This window comes from Salvelinus alpinus, chromosome 22 (genome assembly GCF_045679555.1).
Source record: "Salvelinus alpinus chromosome 22, SLU_Salpinus.1, whole genome shotgun sequence".
In the NCBI taxonomy this organism is placed as follows: domain Eukaryota; kingdom Metazoa; phylum Chordata; class Actinopteri; order Salmoniformes; family Salmonidae; genus Salvelinus; species Salvelinus alpinus.
In genome coordinates this window covers 32375357-32384468 of record NC_092107.1, presented here as the reverse complement: position 1 = coordinate 32384468, position 9112 = coordinate 32375357, and the positions used below count along the sequence as shown (strand labels likewise).

Here is a 9112-nt window from a genome sequence, read left to right as displayed (position 1 = left end):
GGCCTAGCGAACTAGCTAAATCTCAGCCTGCCAAGAAAGATGTATGATCTAGCTAAATGAAGAAAGGTCATCATCTGCTGCCATGTTCTGTGCAAAACAAACAGGCAGGAAAAATTCACCCCTTGCCTCCCACCTATATGTACTGGAGTAATAGCTTAATGAAAATGTACCATTAGATCTAAACTGATGCCCTCAATCTCACACAAAATATCAAGGAACCTACCAGGTACAAGCCTAAATCCGTAACCCTGGGCACCCTCATAGATATCATCCTGACCAATTTGCCCTCTAAATACACCTCTGCTGTCTTCAACCAGGATCTCAGTGATCACCTCATTGCCTGTGTCCGTAATGGGTCCGCGGTCAAACGACCACCCCTCATCACTGTCAAACGCTCCCTAAAACACTTCAGCAAGCAGGCCTTTCTAATCGACCTAGCCCGGGTATCCTGGAAGGATATTGACCTCATCCTGTCAGTAGAGGATGCTGGTTGCTCTTTAAAAGCCCCATTCAAAAAAATCTCAAAGTAACAAGTAGTTGATTTTGGAGTGTTCATTTAATTTTCAAAGCATCCTGAATACACCTGACCAGTGTTTTTTTTCTTATTTTTCCTGCCTGGTCATAGGCTAAAGACAATGCGGATATTTTGTAACACGCAAAGGGGTGTTTTGCAACAACTTAGTTCTTGCTATGTCACATAAACTACCTAGAGCGTTACAATAAATGTAGCGAAATATAGACGTTGAACAACTGTTTTTACTGACGTTGTACTACTAGATGTTATAGACCTCGTGGCGCAACGGTAGCGCGTCTGACTCCAGATCAGAAGGTTGCGTGTTCAAATCACGTCGGGGTCAATCATTTTCTTAGTATGTGTTGTCTTTGTATAAACTCCGGGTTGCTAGATTGTAAACTACAGTTATTCTTAGGTTGCTATTTGAAAGCTAAATGAGAAGAGAGCCCTATCCGCCATCCACCTTGTAAAATAAAACACATTTACACAACAGCGTTCGACTGTGTTGCATCGTTTTGGTCTCTGCTATTGGTAGATATTATAGTTGTAGATCTGCATGCTCAAAATATTAATATAATTATTTACAAAATGTGGGCTCGTCCGGGATTTGAACCCGGGACCTCTCGCACCCTAAGCGAGAATCATACCCCTAGACCAACGAGCCGTGGACAAGCTTGAAATATTTAGCTTTATAAGTGAAACCAATAATGCAGGGTTTATCAATTGTACGGAAGAAGAATATTAACGCGACACGTAACATTTTCAACGATATTACTGAGTTACATTTCATATAAGGAAATCTGTCAATTTAAATAAATTCATTAGGCCCTAAATCTATGGATTTCACGTGATTGGGCAGGGGCGCAGCCGGTGGGCCAGGGAGGGCATAGGTCAATCCACTTGGGAGCCAGGCCGACCCACTGGGCAGTTAGGCCCAGCCTATCAGAATGAGTTTTTCCCCACAAAAGGCCTTTATTACAGACAGAAGTACTCCTCAAACTATATCATTTGACTGTCTTGGATTTTCTACCTTTATTCATATACTGTCCATATTGTCCAGTGATGTAGTGCTACTTTTTTAGGTGAGCGAACAAACATATATTTTTTTTATGTCATAATTACTCAATCAAAGTTTGTACAGACAGCTGTTGCTTGCCTACTACATATCATCGTATAACATGCATCCTCCAATCGCAACATTTTCCTATGCTAAGTGCCCACACATATTGTTAGAAAAAGTTTGATCTCAATCAGTTTCATGGGAATATGTACTTAGATCTACTTTAACTACTGTTTCGTGGGCAAATTAAAGCAGATGGTGTTAACAAACTTTTAGCCTTCGTTGTAGGCCTATTTTGTTTCAATCAAAGCTTATCCTGCTTGGACGTGCTGTTACAGAGATGTTTTTGATGCAACATATTATAGGCACACTATGCTACAGTAGCCTTTATAGTAATACATTTGGTTCTGTTATGTAAAATACTAATTAGCCTAATTATTATGTGATCTTGTGAGACATTGATTTTGCTTTGATTTAACTGTACTAAAATAGCACCATTGTGAGATGTGGTTATAATATTATAATAAAAATAAGTGATGAGTAGGAATCCAGGACCTCTATACCGGGCAGGCAGAGGAAGGCCCTAAAAATCGCCAAAGACTCCAGCCACCCTAGTACTAGACTAGAGTTTTCTGTCTGTGGCTGTTCTTGTTACGTCGGATTTGGCCCGCTCAATGTGGTCAAGCCTCAGTCATCATCATGAATCATGTTGAAAATCTACAGGCAAATCCTTTTTAATCCTGGTCATATGAAGAAAAATAATGAAGAGAAATTATAGATAAAATGTATCAGTGCTCATCGGCCATTGGACATAAACTGTCACGCCTGCCCCCGCTCCCCCTCTCTGGCGCTTGAGGTTTCCAGGCTGCCGTTCATTACGCACACCTGTCACCATCATTACGCACAGCTGCGCAATATTGGATTCACCTGGACTCACTCCAATACTTTGTTGATTATATCTGTCTGCTCCTCCGTTTGTTCCGTGTCAGCATTGATGTTGTTATTTTCCCCCTGTCCAAACGCTGTTCCTGTTCTGTTTCATGTCGTTGTTTATTAAATGTTCTCTCTGTAGCTGCTTCTCGTCTCCTGCGTCGATCCTTACAATAAAAATTACACAACAAGTTGGAAATCGCAAATTCAACAAAGAGTGGTTTGGAAGGAATAAATGACAGTGGCTAACTGCAAGCATTGCAAACAATTACTAGCTTGCTATTCTGTGGAGTGGCTGTGTGGTCCCAAATCTGGGATTAAGTGACTCTTTTCCATGTTTAAAATGATAAACATTCAACATTGGCCATGCTGTCAATGAAGCATGATTTGTGCCTCGCTCAAAACACCTGTTAACTCTGAACTACGAAAACTTTACTTTAGTGAGTTCAAGACAACTGGAAATTCCGGAAAAAATTAGCTCCGACTGGGAAATATGTTTTGAATGGTCAACCAACTCGGAATTGTAAGTCGGGAACTCTGGCCTCTTTCTAGAGCTACGTCCTGAAGATAAATGACGTCATCATGATGAGTGTCATAGACTGCTGCTTGACAACACCTTTTACAAGAAACTCAGAAGTGACCACACTTCCCAATTTCAGAATACTATCTTTACTGTCCTAGATGGGTATTTAAGTTCTGGTCAGATAACCAAAAAAGAACACGACTTTTTGGCTATTCAACACCCTAAAATTGCCACTTTCTATACTTTGCCGAAATTACACAAGAATGTTACAAAACCTCCAGGGCGCCCTATTGTAGCGGGCATTGATGCAGTAACGGCCCCTCTATCTACTTTTGTTGACTTTTTTATTAGACCACTTGCAGAACAGCTCCCCTCCTTTGTAAAGGACACCAGCAGTATGATGTTTATCATTGAAACCTCTTGATCCTCTCCCTGAGAATACCTTGTTAGTTACTTTTGATGTTGAGTCGTTATACACAAATATTCCACACGACGGCGGTATTGAAGCTATGGAACATTTCCTTCTGTAACGTGACCCTAATGAACTACCTTCCAGTGCATGCATTATAACATTGGCTGAAATAGTACTCATAACTATTTCATGTTTCTAAATGATTTCTATTTTCCGTTGTGGGTGGTTGTTTTCTGTTTAGTGTATGTTCACCTGGCAGAACTGTTCGTTTGTCGTTTTTGTTGTTTTGTTAGTATTCATTAAAAGTAATTATGAGTACTTACCACGCTGCACCTTGGTCTTCTCCTTCTCCTCGATACGACGATCGTTACAATTCTAGGCCGTAGGAAATCCTACATCCATCTCATTAGATCAGAACAGGATGGATCAACAGTGATTCATATTACTGGTTTGTGTCCTAAAAAATTATAGTTGTGTTTTGCTGCATAACATTATTTGTCTACCCATATGATGTGTGTTAGTAAAACGTTTACTGGAGACAGGAGATCAAGTAGAGACATAGGACGAGGTGGATAATTATAAAATAAGGCGGTTTATTAATATGTAAAAATATCTTAGTAAATCGTGCAGCACGGCTCCTTCTGTCTGACTCGTATGGAATCGTTGGAAGAGAGCCCTCTAAAACAGTTCATACAGATTATATAGGCAACAAGCAAAGTAGGTTGATCTGGTAGTCTGGCCTTCCGATTGGTCGATCTGGGTCGTGGGTAGTCCAGTTCGGCCTGATGTCGACGTTTCCATTGGCCCTTCCCACAGTTCTTTGTCTTAAAGTCTCATCCTTGAGCAGAATGCATGTGCATCTGTTTTAACAGGGGCCTATTCATGGGGGAGGGTTGAGTGTGTGGGTCTGTGGTTACTTAATAGGGTACAAAGTGTGGGGGTATAGTGGGGGATGGGTGCATGTTGTGCCAAGTTATAGCTTATGTTGAGAAGTGGTTAAAACAAGTTACCAGTATCTTATACAATTTCTTACATGTGCCAATGACTGGAACGAATTGCAAAAATCACTGAAGCTGGAGACTCATATCTCCCTCACTAACTTTAAGCACCAACTGTCAGAGCAGCTCACAGATCACTGCACCTGTACATAGCCCATCCAACTACCTCATCCCCATACTGTATTTATTTATTTATCTTGCTCCTTTGAACTCCGTATCTCCACTTGCACATTCATCTTCTGCACATCTATCACTCCAGTGTTTAATTACTATATTGTAATTACTTCGCCACCATGGCCTATTTATTGCCTTACCTCCCTTATCTTACCTCATTTGCAAACACTGTATATAGACTTTTTCTACTGTATTATTGATTGTATGTTTGTTTATTCCATGTGTAACTCTGTGTTTGTGTCACACTGCCTTGCTTTATCTTGGCCAGGTCGCACTTATAAATGAGAACTTGCCTTCAACTAGCCTACATGGTTAAATAAAGGTGAAAAAAAAATAATAATAATAATAATAATCATTTTCAGGTTAGATGTATAAGCTTCAGTAACACAAATGTGTGTCTTTTCCTACGAATTAATTGGAACAAAAGTTTGTGTATTCTTAAATGAATTAAGCCACACAAACGCTGAAATACTTTTTGTACATGTTTGCACAAATCGAGTGTGATTGTGTTTGAATAGTAGAATAAAAAGTTGTAGCTAGGTTACTGTATCTAGCTAGCTACTGCCACAATTCAGCTTTAGTCAGGCAGCACCAAAGATTTTAATAACTAAATATCTATCTGTGGCAGCACTCTCCGCAGAACCGTCAAAAAGCGAATGTTTCCAGTTTTCAAGGATATTGTTCTGTTTTACAGTATTTTCAAGAACAGTGCAACTGCAGCCCGCAATTCGGGGTGTTCCTACATCTGCAGGAACCCCTCTTTATACTTCTATTGGTACATTTCTAAACTATGACTCCAGTACATAAGCGGGAGGCAGGTGCGCTCCAGAACAGTAAATGGCGGTAATGCAGCATAAAGTTGGATGCCAACTGTTACGTTCCCCAGTTTCTATGTTGAAGTTTCTATTTGAGTGTGTGTGTTTCAGGAGATGGCTTCCTGGAATTTCTCCCCAAGCAGCTGATTGTTCGGCCCCAATGGATGATTGGAGAGCTGACCCCGCCCCCTCGTCAAGATACAGCTGTCTCTAATTACCATTGCCACCTGAAGCTATAAAAGCCAGTGTTCTGTTCAGAGAGAGAGAGAGATCATTGCTAGGCTGAGATCATTGCTAGGCTGAGATCATTGCTGAGAGAGAGGTTTATGGCTGAGGGTTATAGCATGTTGGTCGTGAGTATGTACTATGTTAGCTGTTGTTGTTAGCAGCTTTGGTGTGTTTGTTGCTTTGTCAAAGCTTCTTTAATGGCCTGAGTTTTTTCTCAGTTTTGTTGTGAAGTGGATTGTTTAATATTCTGTTTCATTTGTTCCCGAAAGGGAAGGCACCTAGGGAGTGTTTAGGCAAGAGGCCCGCGGGCGTACATACACCCGTAGTATATTCACTGTCTAGGCACACTAGGTAAGACCTGGGCGGACCACCCCCTGTATTTTGGTTAGGGCACCAGGTGGTGCTAAGATAGGTAAGTAGTGGGTAGGCAGGTTAGATAGGAGAGGGGGAGCTTTGATATTTACTCTCTTTGCTTTGGTTCCGTCCAGCCCCTTTTCCCCATATTGCCGTGTAAGGAAATAAATCCTAGTAAGCGGTGCCTTTTTGTCATCCTTACTCGCACCTACAGTCCATACCTCTTTCGCTTCACGGAGAGTTGAGTTGTAGTAGGGTGTTGCGTTCCCTCTTCAGAGGCGTGCGAAACACCAACCACCGATAAACCACACAGAAGGAAGAGAAGGCGGTTGAAGACAACAGTAGCCACTATAGCTAGTACACACCGTAGTCCCCTTTGCACCAGCCTGGACTCCGGTACACAGCAGGCAGGGGCGACACCATTTGTAGCATATGTCTCCCAAGCCTATTGGCATAGGGGGGGGGGGGTTCTCGAGGGTGGCCCACATGTAGGAGCGCCCCGAATTGCGGGCTGCAGTTGAGTACTATTTGCATTTTCAACCTAAATTCTGTCTACCCTGATAAACGAATGTGGCGAGGTCGCGCAGGCGTCTTTTTATTCCTGTTAGGTTACTATGGCAGTGACAGTTACACCAAATATAATTGAAATATACATTGCAGAACGTTTAGAAACTCAAGAATATCTTCCATCTTGAGCTTGCTACGTGCCACCAGGCGATATATACATTTCTGTTTCTCCCTAGCAGCGAGACAATCGCCTAGCTACGTTTTGTGTTGTGTGGCCATACCGAGGATATATTCCGATTATTTTACGCATTTCGTAAAATGTTCAATACCAATGTGTCAAAATGTGGATTATGTGGATGGAAATAAAGCGGCTCGTTGGTCTAGGGGTATGATTCTCGCTTTGGGTGCGAGAGGTCCCGGGTTCAAATCCCGGACGAGCCCACATTTTCAAATGTTATATTTTTTAGGTCAGATCAAGTCACATTTTATTGGTCGCATACACATATTTAGCAGATGTTATAGTGACTGTAGCGAAATGCTTGTGTTCCTATCTCCAACAATGCAGTAATATCTAACAATTCACAAAACTACACACAATTCTAAAAGTAAAATAATGGAATTAAGACATAAATAATGAGAAGGAGCAATATCGGAATCCAGACTATCTATATATATATTTATGTGCTTTTTCTAACGAAAACAAACACGTATGTGATGTGTACCGTCTAGCTATACTCCCAAGTACTTGTATGAAGTGACTACCTCTCTCTAAACCCTCAGAGACAGTAATCACACCTGTGGGCAGAGGGGCATTCTTCTTACCAAACCACATGACCTTTGTTTTGGAGGTGTTCAGAAGAAGGTTAAGGGCAGAGAAAGCTTGTTGGACACTAAGAAAGCTTTGTTGTAGAGCACAATATTGTTTAGAAACAAGGGCAATGGTGACATCCTTGAGGACCTTTAAGGTTGCAGTGACACCTCCATAACCTGAGCGGCTACCAGATTGCATAACAGAGAGAATACTATAGACATCAAGAAAGCCAGTCAGTTGATTATTGACATGTTTTTCCCACACTTTTGATAAACGGCAAAATAGAAATAGGCCTATCACAGGATCAGCTTGATCTCCCTCTTTTTAAATAAAGGACGGACCACGGCTGTCTTCCAGGCAATGGGAACCTCCCCAGAGAGGACAGACAAGTTAAAAACGTCAGAATTAGGATTGGCGATGATAGGAGCAGCAACCTTAAAGAAGAAAGGGTGTAAACCATCTGACCCAGATGTTCTTTTAGGGTCAAGTTTAAGGAGCTCCTTTAGTACCTCGGACTCAGTGACCGCCTGCAGGGAGAAACTTTGTAGCGGAGCAGGGGAAAAATAGGGTGGAGCATCAGGACTAGTTGCATTAGAAGGGGTGGGAGATGAGGAAATGTTGGACGGGCAAGAAGACATGGCTGAGTCAAATAGGAATACTGACTTAATGAAGTGGTGATTTAAAGAGCTCAGCCATGTGCTTCTTGTCAGTAACAACCACATCAACTTTTAAGGGACATGGGCAGCTGTGAGGAGGAGGGTTTATTCTCCAGGTCTTTAATCGTTTTCCAGAACTTCTTGGGGTTAGACCCACAGAGAGAGAACTGCTCCTTAATTAAAGTAACTCACTTTGGCCTTCCGGATAGACTGAGTGCACTTATGTTACGGCTCTCGTTTGTGGTAGGAAGAGTGAACCAAGACGCAGCGTGGAAAGTGTTCATGATTTTTTTATTCAAAAACACTCAAACAAAATAACGAAAGTCAAAAAACAAAAGCGAAAAGTTCTGTCAGGCAAAAAAACACTAAACAGAAAACAAGATCCCACAAAACCCAAAAGGAAAATTACAACTTATATATGATCCCCAATCAGAGACAACGTTAGACAACTGCCTCTGATTGGGAACCATACTCAGCCAAAAACACAAAGAAATAGAAAACATTGATTTTCCCACCCGAGTCACACCCTGACCTAACCAAACATAGAGAATAATAAGGATCGCTAAGGTCAGGGCGTGACAACTTATTTCTCATTTGCCTGAACGTGGGCCAGTCAGCCTGAGTATGTGTGTGCCGAGCCTTTCACCAAATGCAATTCTTGAGGTGGAGTAACCCTGCAAGATCACGGTCAAACCAGGGGCTAAACCTGTTTTTAATTCTCATTTTCTTTATGGGGGCGTGTTTGTTATCAATACCACTGAAAATATCAAAAAAGAAGGTCCAAGTGTCTCTGACAGAGGGGATCAAGCTGATTCTATACCAATTTACAGAGGCCAGGTCATGAAGGAAGGCTTGCTCATTAAAGTTTTTTAGCAAGCCTCTAAGACAAATCAGGACTGGCCGTTTCACTGAGCAGCCATTATGAACACAGGCTGTAAAACAGTGATCACTAAGGTCATTACAGAAAACACCAGACTGATACCTATCAGCATTATTTGTGAGGAAAACATCGACGAGAGCAGCCTTTTCTGGGGGTTTTGAGTCATACCTTGTGGGATTGGTAATAATCTGAGAAAGATTTATGGAATCCCATTGCTTTAGGACTTGGTCAGGTGGTTTAAGCATGTCCC

At 41.7% G+C, this 9112-nt stretch overlaps 3 non-coding genes across 3 annotated transcripts; 2 read left to right on the top strand and 1 right to left on the bottom strand.

The window, feature by feature from the left end:
* Positions 1 to 785: 785 nt before the first annotated feature.
* On the top strand, positions 786 to 857 carry trnaw-cca (transfer RNA tryptophan (anticodon CCA)). The gene has a single exon. It is a non-coding gene; the product is annotated as a tRNA-Trp (tRNA).
* Positions 858 to 1106: 249 nt separating this feature from the next.
* On the bottom strand, positions 1107 to 1178 carry trnap-agg (transfer RNA proline (anticodon AGG)). Its single transcript has one exon. It is a non-coding gene; the product is annotated as a tRNA-Pro (tRNA).
* Positions 1179 to 6884: 5706 nt separating this feature from the next.
* On the top strand, positions 6885 to 6956 carry trnap-ugg (transfer RNA proline (anticodon UGG)). Its single transcript has one exon. It is a non-coding gene; the product is annotated as a tRNA-Pro (tRNA).
* Positions 6957 to 9112: the final 2156 nt, after the last annotated feature.